General features: G+C 36.7%; 1 long non-coding RNA gene across 50 annotated transcripts in view; it reads right to left on the minus strand.

Moving 5' to 3' along the window:
• The window catches only part of LOC119703709, a 496,218-nt gene extending 479,098 nt beyond the window's left edge, over nucleotides 1-17,120 (minus strand). For 49 of the 50 annotated variants that reach the window (XR_005257735.1, XR_005257725.1, XR_005257733.1 and 46 more), the window contains exon 1: nucleotides 364-17,120. This is a non-coding gene — a long non-coding RNA (uncharacterized LOC119703709). The remainder of the gene's footprint in view (nucleotides 1-363) is intronic. The other variant, XR_005257713.1, reaches the window with a different exon arrangement.
• Between the last annotated feature and the right edge of the window lie 162 nt (nucleotides 17,121-17,282).

Here is a 17,282-nt window from a genome sequence, read left to right on the forward strand (position 1 = left end):
AACAACTCTTTTTATTGATTATGCCTTTCTTCTTGAAGAGTAAATTTTCAAACAGCATGGGGCAGCCTAAATAGCACCACTGTAAGCCTAGTTCAGACTTGCAGTGAATTCAAGAAAAGAATTTTCCAATTTACATTGCAGTTGGTCTCCTTAGGCCAAGTTTACAGAGAGCACATCCCTGTAAATGTAGTCAAGTTGAAAACAATGGCACTGTTCACACAAGTCCAGTTTTGTACAAGTAATGTGGTAGGAAGGAAGGTGTTCAGGATACAGAGCTATTGATAACTTCTGTGGCACAAAATCACCTCAGCAAAAAAGAATCAGGCTGCATATGCTAAAGGTTAAAAAAAGAGGAAAATATACCTTACTGTATAACAGACAAACTAGAGTGCCTTTTGATATTTCCTTATCACACAACCCCCAAAATATGGAAAAATTCACTCAGCAGTCCCAATCATCCATCCAGCATGAAAATAGGTGTTTCATAATAATTCGTGATGGTTCTGAAACAATAAAGAAAACATGCAAATTATACCAATACAATAAAGACTGGATTATGCAACTGTTTTGCCTCCTTCACTGCAGCAATAAGCAAGAAAATAGAGACTGAATTGAACACAATTTATACTGCAAAAGAATATTCACTTGTGTTACTGCTTCAGCTACTTAAAAGAAATACTTTTGGTAAATCACTATCATTAGGAGACCCTATTTAAGGTTTACATCCATGATCTTGAGATTAATCTCATCCTGTTTGTGCTCTACTTCCAGATTTTCAAGACACAATTGCTTTGCTCTCAAAAGACAGCAGTATACTTTTTTCAATATGTGTTCAATAAATTTTTAAGAGTGCCAGCATTCCATTTCTGAGGATTAATATCTTGAAATAATCTTTCCTAAGTATTTCTACGTGAGAATACCTACGCATATTAGAATTTACTAGCCTTTTTTTAACCTCATTACAGTCAATGGAAGTTAAGTACAGGCTTAAATGTATTCTGCTATTTTTTGTCCTGAACCAGGACATTCCATTGTATTTTAGACCAAGAAAGAACAACACTGAAAGCTATGTATCAGGCAGCTTTCAGAGTACACATACAAGATATGCTATACAAATCATGGTAATATGCTAATAAAATCAGTTATTTCTTTTCTCATGCTATTGTAAGACACCAACGATGTTGTTTTTGGGGTTGACCAGAAGAAAAAGACACCTTTTATTCAGCTACACAAAATCTAATATTAAGAGAACGTTTCTCTTTCCTGGTTTCTTCTCAGAGCAATGGACTTTCTCACACCACTGCGGATGAAAATCCACATTTAAAATTTGATTCATTAATGGTGCTAGAAGCAGCATTAACTCATCTTCCAGCCCCTGTGAGCTGTGTCAGAAGGGGTCACAGAGTACTGGTGCTGGCCAGTAGCCAGAGACAGCATGGCGAGGAGCCAGCCATTCTGCTATGAACTGGAGGGGGTTCCTGAGGGAATTTTTAAGTTTTTCTGTATTTCCACCTTTATTGCAGCTCAAGATCTCCTGCAGAGTTTGCATGTACAGCTTGTGGATACCAAAGGCTATGTTTTTATTTCACTGAATGCTTTCATAAAGAAACCAAATCAGCAGTAAGATTTTTATACACCTTCAGGAAGTTTAGGTGCATGAACTTCTTTTGGCTAGATCACATCCACATCTAAGACTTTGCAGAATTGAAAATTTCAGGTAATTCATGCTTTCCTTGCAAGCTGAGAAAAACAAATATAGGAATTAGTAATACTATCTTGTCTAAATTCTCTATTTAGGAGGAAAATAATCTTCTTTGTTACAGTTTCCTGTACTTCAACATTCTCAACAATGAATTACCGGATTTGGTCCTGAAACATTCTGCAGCAAGATTTGGAAAATTTGTACAAACCTTATGAAATGAAATCATGGCTTCTGAGCAAATAAAATAATTAAAGCTTATATAGAAGCAAAAGAGGTAGTATGGGTTATGGAGGAAAAAATGCACCTCAGCATACTACAACAGTAGGCAATATCACCGACACATCGTTTTCTCATACATATTTATAAAGGTCCATACATAAAAGCACCTGCCCACAAACGCACAACACAAAAATCCACAGTTCTTTGGGAAATGGACTTCGTATAATCTGATAGAAAAACTTAACTGCAGCATGCTTGAACATAGATTGAAAATTATTGCCCCATTTTGAACATTCCTGAAATGCAATGTAATATCAGTATAAAGCCGACTGCATCAATCAGGTATCTTCAGATGCTTCATTTGATTTTTCAGAGAGATGAGAAAGCAACAAAGTGACTAGACCAAGCAATTCTAGGTACTTATAGCACATTAATCAATTTGAAATGAACTCCTTTTGTCTGCTGTTGCAGTGGTTTAGAAGATATTTCCTAAACAAATAGATAATACTTTCTTTTCTATTACAAGTGATCAAACTTTGAGACTTATGTAAGAATCTTTTTAAAAACCCACAACACAATACTAGTTCTTTTTTTTTTTTAAGAGCATGCTTACAATTGTGAAATCATGGTTACAGAAGTTCAAATAAAGCTTATTTTTTAAATTCTATCTGACCTTGGATTTGACAAAATTGTATATGGGTCAAGATTATGAAAGGGCTTGCATTACATGAAGTTATCTAAGTATTGTTCAGACTGGTTTTCAGGATGAAATACTAGCTGAAGTTTGTATTTACTTCATGTGCAATCACTTTAACCTTGCTATTTGCACAGCAGATGTCTTCTTCACAAGACTACAGAAGCTATTGACTATAAATCTTGATAAGATAAGCTGTTCATTCCTTCCTTGTCAGAGCACTCTAAAAAGTAGCATAAAAGAAAACAATTACTGAACTGAGGCAAATAGCAACCGTTGATCCTAGAGTTCTTATGGAGTCTTCCTAACAGCAGCTTCTGACCAAGTCAAACCAGCAGAATTTGAATCCTTGCAGGAAAATCATTATACAGAATTTGATTCACTTGTGACATTTAATTCATATGAATGCCCAGACTGCAATTACAATTTTTCTAATTGCCACTATTCCTGAAATCTCAATAGTTAAAAGAAGATTAAATAAGCATAGTTATTCAGCTACTTCCTTTATCCTTGCATCTTACCCATGCAGTCATCAGTGACACAATGGGTGGTTATAGCAGGAATGGAAAAGCTTGTATTCCCCATCCTAGTGGGGAAGAGTGTGGCCTAGGCTGCCAACTCAACAGTTTAAATTAACAAAAGCCTCCACTGAGTGCTTTCCACTATCTCTGGAAATAGTTTTGGAAAGCAGGTTCCATCCATTTTTCTGGTTTACTGATTAAGGAAGTTTGTTCCACTTACAGAAACAACATCAAATCAACATAAGAAAGTCTGAGGACCCCAACTTCCTATTAAGAACAGAAAGGTAAGAAAAATACACAGCCAATGATATTTTGGCCTTATGTGTCTTCACCAATAAAGGTTAAAAAAAAAAAAAACTGGAAAAGGTGAACTGCCCTGGGGAGAAGGGAAGAGTGTTCCTTCATTGGAGAGCTATTAACATGCTCTAGGAAAAGTTTCTAATTCATCCCAAAAAGTTTGGCCTTTTTGAATTTAAATCAGTGGCCTTCAGGGAACTCACTGTAAGGACCAAAGTATTATCTTTTTAATCTCTCTCCATAAGGTGAAACAAAAAACCACCACTCCTGTTATTTCAATTGTCTTCTACAAATGAACTTGCTTGAAATACAAACCTGATTCTGCTTTTAGTTACATGATGCTAATGAGCTTATTAACAGTCAGGTTATTTCCTATTGACTTTCTGTGGGCTAACAATTCATTGACACTAAGCAGCAAAAGATGCATTATGACTGAAGTCCTTTTTTTATATAGGATTCCATGCTTTGACTTAAAATATTCTACAGCCTTTAGGCATCTGGGCATCTCAGAACAGGAAAGTTATCCGCAACCCTACCTTCCAAGATGACTTATTGGATAAAATAAAAAATAATTGGCAAACCACACAAGAATGCTGTGAGATAGTCCCGTCTTTAAAGCACATGCACAAAGGGACAGGCCTCAAAAAACAACGTTAGCATTCCTATACATAAATTAGTCAGATAATCTGTGTATACTCAGCCCAATAAACTGGATTTACTCAATTCAAACAGGATTCTGCAATGGTAAGACCATAGTCACTATTTGCATACTGCAGTGCAGTCTCCTTTGCCTGTATGCTGTTGTTGAATCTTTCTGAAAAGCAGATTCCCTACTGCACTTTCTGAATTATATGAAACAAAAATTACAAAGGTATACAATCCTTAAATACTTAATTAGCTTTCCAATCAAGGAGCAAAACCAAGCAAGATTATATGACTGATTTTACTGATGACATGACTGATCCATTTGGATTGTTATTTGTCACATTATTCTTCTCCAAGTGACCACAGAGACTTAACACAAGTAATGGGGAGAGCTATCCTTTGGTTGTTTAGAATCAAAGTTTAACACATTTGCTGGAGATTTTCCTAGCTTCCCCTGTCAGCCCTGACAAATTTCCTTTCAGCAAACTAATACCCACTTATTTTAGCCAAGTCTTCAAGCTTTTACTAAGTTAGGAAGGTATGATTTATCTGTTTTCAGAGGCTGAGAATCCACAATTTTCCATATCCTCACATGCGTGGCAGACCCTGGTATTTGAGCACCATAACCCAAGTGTTCTTTCATAACTGCCACACACAGTAAAGCAATTGTTTTAGGTCATTTCAAAGTCACCTCTTGTGTGGAAGAAAAGAAAATAGTCATAAGATCAGATATGCACTTTGTGAGGATGGCAAGTTACATGGTGACAAGGTGGGTGAGCTGTAGAATTAAGTCTCTTGCTGGAAAGCATTTCAATAGTCCTAGAAACAGCAAACAATAAATGTGATGGTGTACAGGAAACTCACAATGCAGACCTATTTGCAGGAGAACATGCAGAGAGTGATTACTGTCTTACAGCAAACAAACATGACATAGTATTATGTTTAAAGGAGACAAATTTCAAACTAAGTTCAACATAATCTAGCCATCCTTTTTAGCAAAACTTCCTATCACCTTAGGAAACAATCTCATCGCTAGAAAGCCACAGGTGTTGTTTCTGTTTCTCAGTAAGTCAGGTGCATTTCTTATAGCCTTGTGGGACACTGCATCCTCCTACAGTTTTATAATGTAACACAGGCCTGTTACCTCTCAACAGACACAAAATTGTATGATCCAGATGCATCAGCCTTCCAGACTCTAAATTTGCTCAAATACAGTAACTACCAACTTTTAATTTTGATTTGCACAAGACATTCTGATACATATAGCACCTACATCTGCACATATATCTCAGCTCAATTCCCACAAGAACTTTTTTGGGACCTTTAATCAGAGGTTGAATTCCTTGTCTTGCTTGTTGTGGGCACAATATACACACTTTTTCCAGAAAAGCATTATTATTAAATAAGATCTATGTGCTTCAGAAGGACAACCTGTCTTTCAGGTGGAGCTTCCTACAATGTCCAATTCTACACTCCAACACACAAATCTGATGCTAAACCCAGAAAGTAGACTGAAAAATGCTACTTCTATGAATGTTTGCTTCCATTGCAATCCCTTATTCTTGCATTCTTATGATATGTAAATTACCTTGCATATCATGACCCACTTTTTACTCTCAGGAGAAGAGGGAAAACTGAAACATTCTACTCTAGTAGAATAACAGGACAAAATTCAGTTTTGAAACACAGAAGAAAAAAAAAGAAAAAAAAAAAAAGAGAGAGAGAAGCAATTGAAATGATAAGAGAGATCTAGAAGTCCTTGAACACCTAAATTTTTCCCTGCTATGCCTGGTTCATATCTCCAGCTGCCATTCTGTCAAGTGTCAGAACAACTGCTGTGATTAGAAGCTGCTAAAGAAAATAGAATGCTATGAGCAGCCATGTTTAATTAAACAGTGGGAAGTTCACATTAGCAATAAACACAGGAAGTATCAGAAGTCTTGGCAAAAGCCAAGCACAGGTCACTTCTCTGCTCTGTACTTAAGTGGTTCCTTTTACTGGTTGTCTTTACAACAGAGAAGAGACATTCAGGACTTCTACATAAGGATTCTTGGGTGTGCTAATTAAATACCATGTGATTCCACCTGTCCGGAATAAGAATGCGTAATTCTGCTTCAGATGTTCTGCTTCTAAAGCTCTGATTCACAATTTCACAGAAACATGAATGCAGACATGGAGAGCTTGATGGACTCAAAAAATGCCTCACAATGTCGACTTCTGCTCTGGTGACAGTAAATCTAGAAAGGAGCACAAAAGTAGTCCTCTATCTGTTCTGCAGTCACGGAAGAGACATAATTAAAATAACTGCAGATTAGCTACAATATTAGGACTGAAATTATTCTTGAAGATCATATGGTATCAGAGGTTGAAAGCCCAAACCAAAACAAATCTGAGTAGAATGCTTTTTTTACCTGTTAGCATGGAAATACGTAGAGACAAGAAGTCGCATGCTGGTTTTCTTTTTCACAGTACATGCCACTAAAAGGGACACTATTTTTGATTAGAGATGGATGTGAAAATCAGTTATTTTCAATTAGCTAAGAGAAGGCCAACCATGGAAACACCACAGAAGTTAGAATATGATAATCAATAAGAATCATAAGAAAGAAAGTTTAAGAAGGAGTTAAACCTGAATGAACTAGAAAAATCATCAGTGGTAAGAATGTAATGAAAACAAACCAAAAGAAAAGGAAAAAAGTGTGGAATTTATTTCTTTCAGGGAGATAACATCTTTGTGATCAAAAAGGGTTGAATAATTAGTAAGATTAGATTTTATTACAATCCAAAATGAAAGAGGTTAGCCATGCTTGGAGATCTAGAATCACATATTGATGAAAAAGAATAATAGTTATTTACCCAATTAAGTCACACAATCCAGCACTAAGCTTTTGAAATAAGCAACCTGATGCAGTAAACAATGTAAAATGCATAATGCCACAAGACAGATTGTCAGAATTAAAACTTCATGGCACTGGTCTAATGAAGAAGGTGCATGAGACCAAAATTTTCAGAAATTTGGGAGAAAAACAAGCTCTTCAAAAAACCCCAACAATTCTGCAGGTCCTGCACTATGGAAGTTGTTCAGAGGAAAAGGTCAGATCAAATGGACCAGCATTGGTATTCTCAGTAACCTGCAAAAAGACAAACATGCTCACCATTTTTGTATCCACCCATAACATTTTTAAAAAGACATACTCTGCTAGAAATCAAGGAAGTATTAGAGAAGCAAAGATGAAGCCTAAAGAAAAAGTGGACAATGCCAAATATTTATTTATGCTGCATGCGGATAACAGCCAGGTTCTGATGAGTACACCTTGAAAAAAAAATAGAGGAGTATACATCAAATATTGTCTCCCTCAGTGCACATGCTGACTGTTTCCTGGGACTGCTGCTGTATGGCTCTGGCTTGAAATAACTATGTTTCATTACAAAAACAAGGCATTTTTGATGGGATGAGAAATAAAATGGTAAAGATGTTTTCCAATATCAAAATCACTACAAAGACACAACAAAGCAACCCCAGAAGGGAGCAGAACTCAACCAGTACAAATCATCATAAGGCATACTCTGACAATATATCTGCCTCAGGAAACAAAAAAGATTTCATATACATATTTTTAATTAATTAAAAAAAATTCTGCTATTTTAAGATAAAGCACCATTCCATTTCACAGCAATTAATTATTTCTTCATGCACTATTATTAGGATGTGCTACCTTGTATGTCAAACTTTGAAAGTTAAGCCAAAAGTACAACAACTGAGGTTAAAATGCAGGCTGCAAGGAAACTTTACTTAGCATGTAGGGAAGTTACACAATTGTGATATTTAGTGGCCTGGGAAAGGAAGATAGGAATAGCAATCTGCAATTTTAAGTGACCAAACTAATTGAGAAGAGGAAGTCTGGAAAAGTGCACTGCAAGGTCTATGTTCCATTATTCAAGTGAATAATAAAAACAACAACAGCCTTGGAATACAATGCAACCCTTCTAGTCTTACAGAGCAGTTTCTTAATATTAAAGGACTATTTAGACATGAAATGAGGAGAGAATTAATTTACCAGGAAGTTAAAGGTAGCAGATTAACCAAAACTGCAAAATTAATGACAAAAGTAAAGGACAGGGGAGTAATCAAGTCCAGTGCACCTGTTACATTTTCAAGACTAGACAACTTTCTTTTTAAAAAAATCTAATACTTAAAATTTGGATTTAAACTATTTTAGTTAGCCCTTTTTCTTGCTTTTCATTTTTAAATGTTTTTTTGTGTTCTGCAGGACTTCAGCTGCTGGTTGCATAGTCTTGGGCTCTATTCAGAAACTGAAAAACAATACCAATCACCCTGAAAGTGATTCATTGTTCTATGATTTTGCTTTCTTAAGCACCTCAGTTCCCATTAAAGCCAGCTGCACAAGGGATCACAGCAGTGGGCAGCAAGAAATTTGCATGACTCCTCAAGAGCTCTCTCTTTTTTGCTTTTTCTTTTTTGTCTTTTCAAAATGTTCAAAGGAAGAAAGCATCAGAGATGTCTGGATTAAATCTCTTCTTGAACATTTTGCTTTTGAATTTTTTTCCTCTTTTCATAGCTGGGAAACACAGGTGTTTTCACCTTGACTGACATAAGAATTCCAATTGCTTACAAAGTGTATTGACATTAACAAATCATTCAATTATTTATTACGAAAAGTACAGCATCAGTGCTAGTTAAGGCATTTGGATGAAACAATCTGCAACTGATATTTCTCTCATGTTAATACACAAGATGCATCTCACTATGTATCACTTTGCATCTAACTATGTACTGGACTCAGTACATAATTCACTGTGTATTTTAAATCTTTGACAAAGAATCAGAGACTTCATCCTTATTGTACTATTTATGCAATCCAGCTTCTCTATTCTCCTTCCCAGGTTCAAGAAGACCCTGAAAAAAAAATAGTAAGGCACTAAAACCAAGATCTCAAAAGCAGTTGAGACACTTGGACACCTAAGGCTTGCTTCCATTCAAGTAAACAGTACAAACCCTCAGAAGAAACTGGAAGGAAAATCAAAGTTTGTACCTCGTCACATGTGCAGTTGCCTTGGTAGAGAGCTTCCTATGTAAAACAAGAATTCAATCTTAAATTCTTAAGAGGCATAATCACTAAAGAAGAATCCTTAAAGAAAAATGTCAGTTTTAGAAGATAGCCACTAGATGGAGCAATTTAATATTAAGATTCCATTTATAAAGATTATTTTACCTTTCCCATTACCGATTTATTTTTTCCTTTTTATGCTAAGGATGCTTAGAAATACTGTGTCCTTGCATATTATGCAAGTAAAAGGAAAACTGTATATGAATAAACACTGATGTTTCTATGCTTTGCCTGTATTGAAGCAAAGACTGGAACCAGTGTAAGGTAAAGTACAATTCTAAACTACTTCTGTTAAACTGTTAATTTAATTAATCCACCAATCTACATTTCCTAATCTTGAGAAACATTAAGCATTGAGAAATATTAAGCAGTTTATCGGAACACTATGCTTTCTATTCACCAGACTCCAGAACTTTTTGCCAGCAGAAATTATTCTATCCTACCCTGAACTTTAGCCTAACTACTATATAGTTAGAATTCTTCTATATTTTAGTATCAAGCTCAGAATTAAGAATATTTTGTACTGACACAAAAGGAAAAGAGACTTGACCTCATTAGCCTGAGTCCCAATTTACATCAGTTGTACCTAAGATGGCTGCAGAACTACAGTGCCTTCTGTCAGCATAAGACCAAAAGTTGAACCTATTTGTATTTCTAATGCTATTTTCAAGCAATAATTTACAGTTGTTACTATCCAAAGTACCGCCAGATAGCATCTATCTGTACCTTGTGAAGGTAATATGTATGTTTAAAAACAGAACAATGGTGTTGTTGCTGAATGCAGCTCTGAGGCACCAAGAAAGTAAATCCTCAATGATTACATGGGCCTTACAATCCTTCTTTAATACTGGATTTGCTGGGAAAAGGGGAAGAAATAAACACAGTTAAGGACAGCCTGTGAACAGCAATCCTCAACTGGCCTCTGCTTTTTTCTTTAAAAATACTGCTGTTATACCATACTCATGAAATATTCATATTTCTGATTGATAAGCATGATAATCTAAGCACCATGAACGGTCTACAGCATCTAAAGTCTGCAAACATCATAATACAGTATACATTTTAATATCCTTCCAATTAATGAACTTTCCTAATGTTAAATCAACCTCTACCTGCATAGGAGGTGCAAATAGCAATAGGATTTACTGTTGTATTTAGGTCCATGGTGAAAATCCATGCTTTTAATGTCTAGATGTCGTGCTTTCTTCCAAGAACTGCTACCATTATCTATCATGATTAATGATAAACAAAACCCAAACACTAGGCTGTTTATACAACTATTAAGGCAATTGTGCCTTTCTCTCTTACAGCAGTCAGCCATGGTTCTAAAGTTTATGAAGATGTATCGTTGATATATCCCCATCATGTCCATCATTACCATGACCACATTTAGCACAGGTTCAATTAATCTCATCTTTTATCTCTCTTATCTCAATCAAATAGTCATTAAGGACATTGCTGTTCAATGGCTTACTAGATGGACCCTCAGAATGAAGAGAAAGCATATAGGACAGGAGGAGGGTAAACCTTATTGTTTTGTTTTGAGATTATTACACTTCATTTTTATGCCTTGCTCCATTGCTGCACTGCTTCCAGGGGGAAGAGGGGTGTATGCAGGCAAGAGAAGAAAGCAAAGAACAAGCCAAGAATGAGAGCATGCTGCATTAGCTGGAGACACTTCTGGCATTTGTGTAAAAGCTGCCTTCATTAAAGCTAACATGTTAACACTGCAGCAGGCAAAGCATAAATGAACATAAAGAACATCCACATTATCACATTTCAAATATCAAACCAGTATACTTCAGATCTCTCCTCCATTAAGTCCACCTCAGCGATTGCCTCTGGTTGACTGCTCCTTGACAGGGTAGCTACAGAAAACAGATCAAGGCTTCAAAACGTTTTCCCCCACATTTTTCAGTGGCTTCTATGCTCATTTTTCTTATAAAGAACAAACAAGTTCACTAACTGCGAACTACCTGCTAGACAAATAAACTTGAGTGTTTTAGATTTCATTATGTGATGATAAACAATTCAAAGCCAAGGCCAGACTGACAGTGTGGGATTTCAGTGAATCCATTTCAAGCAACTTAACCCAAACAGATTCAGCTTAGTCCTTGAGACCTCCAGCGTTTGCCCTAGAACATAAAACCCATGACATTAAATCCTCACAAGAACACACTTTACACTTTAAGAAATCACTGGCACCTATGTATCTAAGGAAACTAAGAGAAGCACAAGAATTTAATTAATCTCTCAGAGGCCAAATCACTTCACTTTCCAGTCAGAAGTCACTCCACAAGCAGCTTTGTAACTACGCTTCAGAACAGAAATCTAACGTAAGAAATCTCACCTAAGCCTTTCTACCTTGTGTTTTTTTTCAGAAAACATGAAAACGCCAGCAGATTCTTTCACACAGGAGAAAACGCGTTTGAAGAGCCTGAAATGTGTGGAAATTACAGGTAGTTAAAAAGGTTTATCCCAAATGTGAAGTGTGATTAACTTCCCTACTCACTCGTGTTATAACTATCCCTCTCCAGGGATGGGGGAGAAAGAAGAAAAGAAAGGGAAAAAAGAAGAAAAAAAAGAAGGAAAGAAGAGAGAGAGGGATTAGTCTTACTTCCTCTTATGCTTAAATAACACTTAATTAAGGGGAATACACTGTAACAAGCCATCTCTGAGCCACAGGGTTCATAAGCAGAACATAAATGAAAGCAATGTAAAGTTGCACTAAATTACATGACAGCAAGTTTGCCACAGCCTAAGAATAAAAAAAAAATGAAGGTGAGAGAGATAAGACAAGGAAGAATGAGGGGGAAGTACTAACATATTTGGTATCAGAACTTTTTGGAATGTTTTTCTCTTTATATTGTTTGATGCAATTGTCTTTTTTCTCAGAAAGTTTTTAAGCTCTCTTCTCTCCTGGGGATGTCCGTCCCAGCAGAGCAAGAATGAAATTAGAGCTAGCTACAAACCTGCCAGGTAACTCTTGTTCTAAGTGTTCATTAGATGAAGATAGATCTGCCCTTTTAATTCAGAGACATTGCCTACTAAGTACAAGTTAATAACTACTTAGGACTTCAATCCCTGACAGAGTTACTTACATATGCAGGCTACTGTCTCTGAGAAGAGATAAAGACATGGAGAAAAAAAAGCAGCCATCAAGTTAATCATGACCAGAAATCATTACCATCAAAGACTGAGTGTCTGATGAAGTCTGTTTCAGGACTATTTAACATAGTTACTTATGTGTCCACACACATATTAGAGCTAAGAAAACACTGATGTATAAATGCTGTGTCACCAGACACATCATACAAAGGACTTCCTTCCCGGTTTTGTCAGTCTTTGCTGCAGATTTCAAAACATCAAGTTCAAATTGATTGAGGACAACCAGAAGTTCACAAGTCACACACATCAACTTCCACAACACAAGGTGAGACAAGTTTGTCAACAGCATGATGCAGAAGAAAATGGACACAATCTTCTGACTTCTTTAGAAGCTGTTGTGAGCTGCTAGCAAATCTGCAGTCTAGTATTTCTGGAAGCAACAGGCTGCCCACAGGCAGGTCAAACCCCACATCACAAACATGCAAGAGACACCCCTGCAGCAGCCTTTCAAGCACAGAGCTCTCTTGCAAAGATTTCTCTGGGTAAGCCATGTCTGACTCATGCCTTGCAATATATTTCCCTTTCCTCCGAATGCAGACTGGGGTTTTAGCTGAAGTTGTAAAACTCTTTTATATTTGAAAAGCTTTTTGGAGGAACTTGGTTTTCCTAGAATCATAGGAAGTTGCACACCTTATTACTGCACAAGTAAGTTCTTCAATTATCTCCTGAGCCTGAATTTTCTGATGTTTATTCGTAGCAACTTTAGGTCACAGCCAGCTACCTACATTCCTTCAGGAAATCAGCCTTCTTCATAACAGGATGGCATATTTGTCATCTTGCCTTGTTTTTGTAACAAACTGAAATATTTTCCCCTAGTCACCAGTTGAAGTAATGTGCTTGCAATTTACAGAAATAAAGCAATGAGACCAGAAACTATCCAGATCAGTGCTCGCTTGGACTGATCTCTTATCTACATTGTTGAAAATAAGGTCTTGATGTTACCAGGGCTGCACCAGGCCCTATTCACTTCAGTAGAGTCAATGAAAGCATGAGAGTCCATCTGGGCAGCTCATCTGCAGAAACAACATCAAGTGTAATAAGCTGGATCCTACAATCAAGATTAATTAGAATCACTGGGACTTAGCATAGGTGTAGAGATCGATAATGTTGATCCACTTGTGGGCTCATAGCCTTAATGTAAAGACATAATGCATTTTGTTATTACTTCAAATAATCCAAGTTGATCTCCTCTAGGGAAATGAGGTCTGATCTTAAGAGCTGGCTCTGCACAGGTAGGGCTTTCTTCTCCTCAAGGTACCAATGACATTAGCTGGCATAAGGCAGACTTCTCCTCATAAGAGAAGGATGGAAAAGAAAAACAGCAGGCCATAATGAACAGGAATGAACCTCCTTCCCCTGGAGCACTCTTTTCTCACTGACGGCAAGTCTTCCCAGGGTCCAGAATTAATAAAACAGCTAGCACGATAAAGTTTGTTGCACTCCACACCTCGTGACATATGCCTACACTTAGCCCTGGGTAATAGTATGTGAACATAGAAGACAAATTTTAAGCAGAAAGTGTGCAGCAATTGCTAGGACAGTTATGATTACATCACAGTAATCCACATAGAAGTTGTAAGATTAGTTGTGTAATTAAAAGAGTAATAAAGGAATAGTTTAAGCATACATGAAATTTGCAAGCACCACAAGAGCTAAATAAACGTAGGTAGTCATTTTAGTTTTCTGTTTGTGATGTGCCATAAACTCGTCCCCTTCGCTGGCACTGGCACATCAATATGCTCTTATGCTCTCAGGAGCCTTTTCTTACATGGATTTCCCTTTGAGAGGTCTGAGTGAAAGGCAGGTAATTAACTCCTTAGAAGTGCTATGAAAGAAGTGAGTTTCCAAAAAAAGGAAAATTATCCACACTTTTAATTTTTAATTTTTTTTATTTTCTCCTTTATGGTATTTTCTTTAATAAACACCAGGAAAGTGTTATCTAAGAAACATTATTATATAAATTTATTTTTTGTCTCAAGTTTTAACCTGACCTAGACATATTTATTCCTATATCTATTGGAAAATGTAGTATTGGAAGTTTTATAAAATGAAGATTTCTCCTATTCCCACAATTATTTGCAAAGCAAAACAGGAAGATGGAAAGTACTATTCTTCATTTATATGCTATTTTCTCAACACCATTGGGCTGAAGTAAACAAACAAAGAAGGCAAAGATATACACATTCTCCATCTCATTTTTCTGTGCCTCATAGTTCCAGAATTTCATAGTGTTTTTAAAGGATCCAAAGAGAGGTTTAACTATGCAAGAGTAACATTGCTTTGTCTAGAAGTCGGGGACAATTAATGGCTACGTTATTGAAAATCTGTTGAGGTAGTGGTAGTGGTTTGAGGTTTGGGTTTTTTTAAACTAATGTTGGGGCTACATTTCTTTTATATAGTTAGTTGTCTTTCTTTATTCCTAAGTGAAAGAACTTAAATTCTGTCCCAAAGTCGACTTGAAGTGTGAATTTTAGCATTCCTGCTCTATGAGACAAGGATTTCCTTTAACAGGTATCAATATTACTTGCCAAATCAAATAACCTTTACCCCACCCCATTAACAAGGTCACTAATTCTGAGCCTTTGTTCTGTGCTTAAAAAGGTGGTGAGCTGGCCTAGTATTGCTCTGCCCCACTCATTTATTAAGAGCATATGTAGCATCATATCCAATTTCTTCCTTCCAAGAGTTTAATTTTGCCCATATCTAGGCACATCTCTACATTGTTGTCCCTCTAAACATACATCACTAATTTAAACAAGCACGATTAACCAAAAGCCTAAAAAAGAAATAGCATTTTTTTTCCTGGTAGAGTTTTGCCAGTAGTAAGTATAATAATATAATTAACACCTATCTGGTGCTCTTCACATGTCAATCCTCATTTCTACATGCATCATTAAGTGAAAGTAAGCTCTTTCTTAAGTGATATATTGGACTAGTTAGAACTATCCTAAGAAATACCTTTGATTTTGCTTACAGTATCCAAAACATTAATGTAAAGTATTCTGTACTGTGCTTAAGGGTTCACAAGGTGTGTTTTGTACCAGGAACGCTGAAAGTCTCAGCTATTCATTTTTCCAGGTCTTCGTGACAAAGACTTTAATAACACAACCTGAAGAAAAGAAACAATTAAAGGCCTTAACCAACAGTATTGACATCCATTTCATTCCGTTTGCTTTTCTAGCTTACTAATTGACTGCAGGGATGAGCTAACAGAATAATGGCTGAAGAGATTGCATTCAGATATTTTAAGGCACAGGCTGAACTCAGGATTCCATATAATGCTAAATTCTCAGACTTCCGTGCTTAACTGCCTTCTATTTTGGGACTCATTCGGAATGCTCCCTCTTGCTCACTAATTCACTGTCACAGTACTTAAATGCAGAGCCACAGTTGTTCAGCACTGCCTTGTACTTCACAGACTCTAAAGGAAGAATTATTAGGAATCAGAGCTTTAGCTAAGCTAATACTGTTTTACCAAACCAGTTTCTCTTTAGATTCCTGTGCCGCTACACTTCCATCAAAGAATCTAGAACTGTGTCCTCCCAAGCTGTGCAAGTAACATTTGGAATACAAAAAAAGATTACACGCCTTGTCTTGACAGCAGTAATAATATGCTCTAGGCTACACTCAATAGGCAGGCTTGGTTAAGCATGAACCAAAGCCAGCTGCCTGTTTCAGAGAGAATCTCAAAGCTTCACTAACTTTGTTGCCACCCACTCATATATCTATGAATTTTCTCTGGTGTACAATCTGTGTTTCCCTCTGACCACATCTTGTAAACTAGACATGCAAGCACATTGATTCTCTCCTTTGCAACGGGACCAGGCAAGGAGATGAGCTGCAGTAATGGACCACGTACATGCTGTCGAGTATACGAAGCCACTAAGTCACAGTAATCCAGTCATTTCTGATTACTTCTTTATATCCTTCAACATCTGTTCTCAAAACCAGTTCAAATGCAGTTTAAACATTTGGAATCATTCCATCATGGTCAAAATGAGAAATTGTTACATAAAAGCCTTTCTTTCCCCATGCCACCCATCCCATTTGTAGGCACTGTGCACCACAAGTCATTTCATGGCAGTGGACACGGGCCGACTGAAACAGCTCGAATTCATCCCACTGACACTGACGCTGGGCTAGCACACATTTCATTGGGTAAGAGCCTTTCAAATAGTGACTTTTACACAACCAGCAAGTAAAGTTTTCCTCTGAGCCTGTAATTGCCTGGCCACACAGCACAGAAATTAGGCCACTGGCTTCACGTGGACTAAGTCTAGACATAAATCTGTGTATGTGAAAGATTATGAACTATATCAAACAGCTGACATGTAAGTCAGTGAAACTGTAATTTCAGTAAATATGTGCATTGCTACTGTAGAATTATCTTAATATTTATTTTATGTGAAACTGTGTGCATATGTTCATAAATTTTTTTCTACTGCATGATAGCACCTCAGATTGTCAGGCTTGTTTGGTGCTCAACAGTGGAAGTATAAGCACGCTTTAAATGCTTCAAATTTGCTAGGAATAGTAGTGATAATTTAATGTTGACTTCTGCCATTCCTAGTTCCTCAAAAAAACAAAACAAGCCAACCATCCACAGTTTAACATGCATTCCTAGAGCAAACAGACTACTATTGGTCTGTAGCCATACAGAGATGCAGTAGCATATCCAGAGCAAATGCTGATGATGCTTGCATGAAGTTGAATCTTCAAAAATGCCTCAGGTTATGAATTTTACATGAACTACATAGAGAAAAAAAAAACAAAAACAAAACAAAAAAACAAAACAAGAACCCCAAACAGCTATAACTGCTTCCACAGAGCATTTTGCATTAGTCCAATCAGCCGACCGTAGCATCAAATATTAGGATGGAATGAGAAAGCACATGTGTATAGAGTCG

This window comes from Motacilla alba, chromosome 8, assembly GCF_015832195.1.
Source record: "Motacilla alba alba isolate MOTALB_02 chromosome 8, Motacilla_alba_V1.0_pri, whole genome shotgun sequence".
Lineage (NCBI taxonomy): Eukaryota > Metazoa > Chordata > Aves > Passeriformes > Motacillidae > Motacilla > Motacilla alba.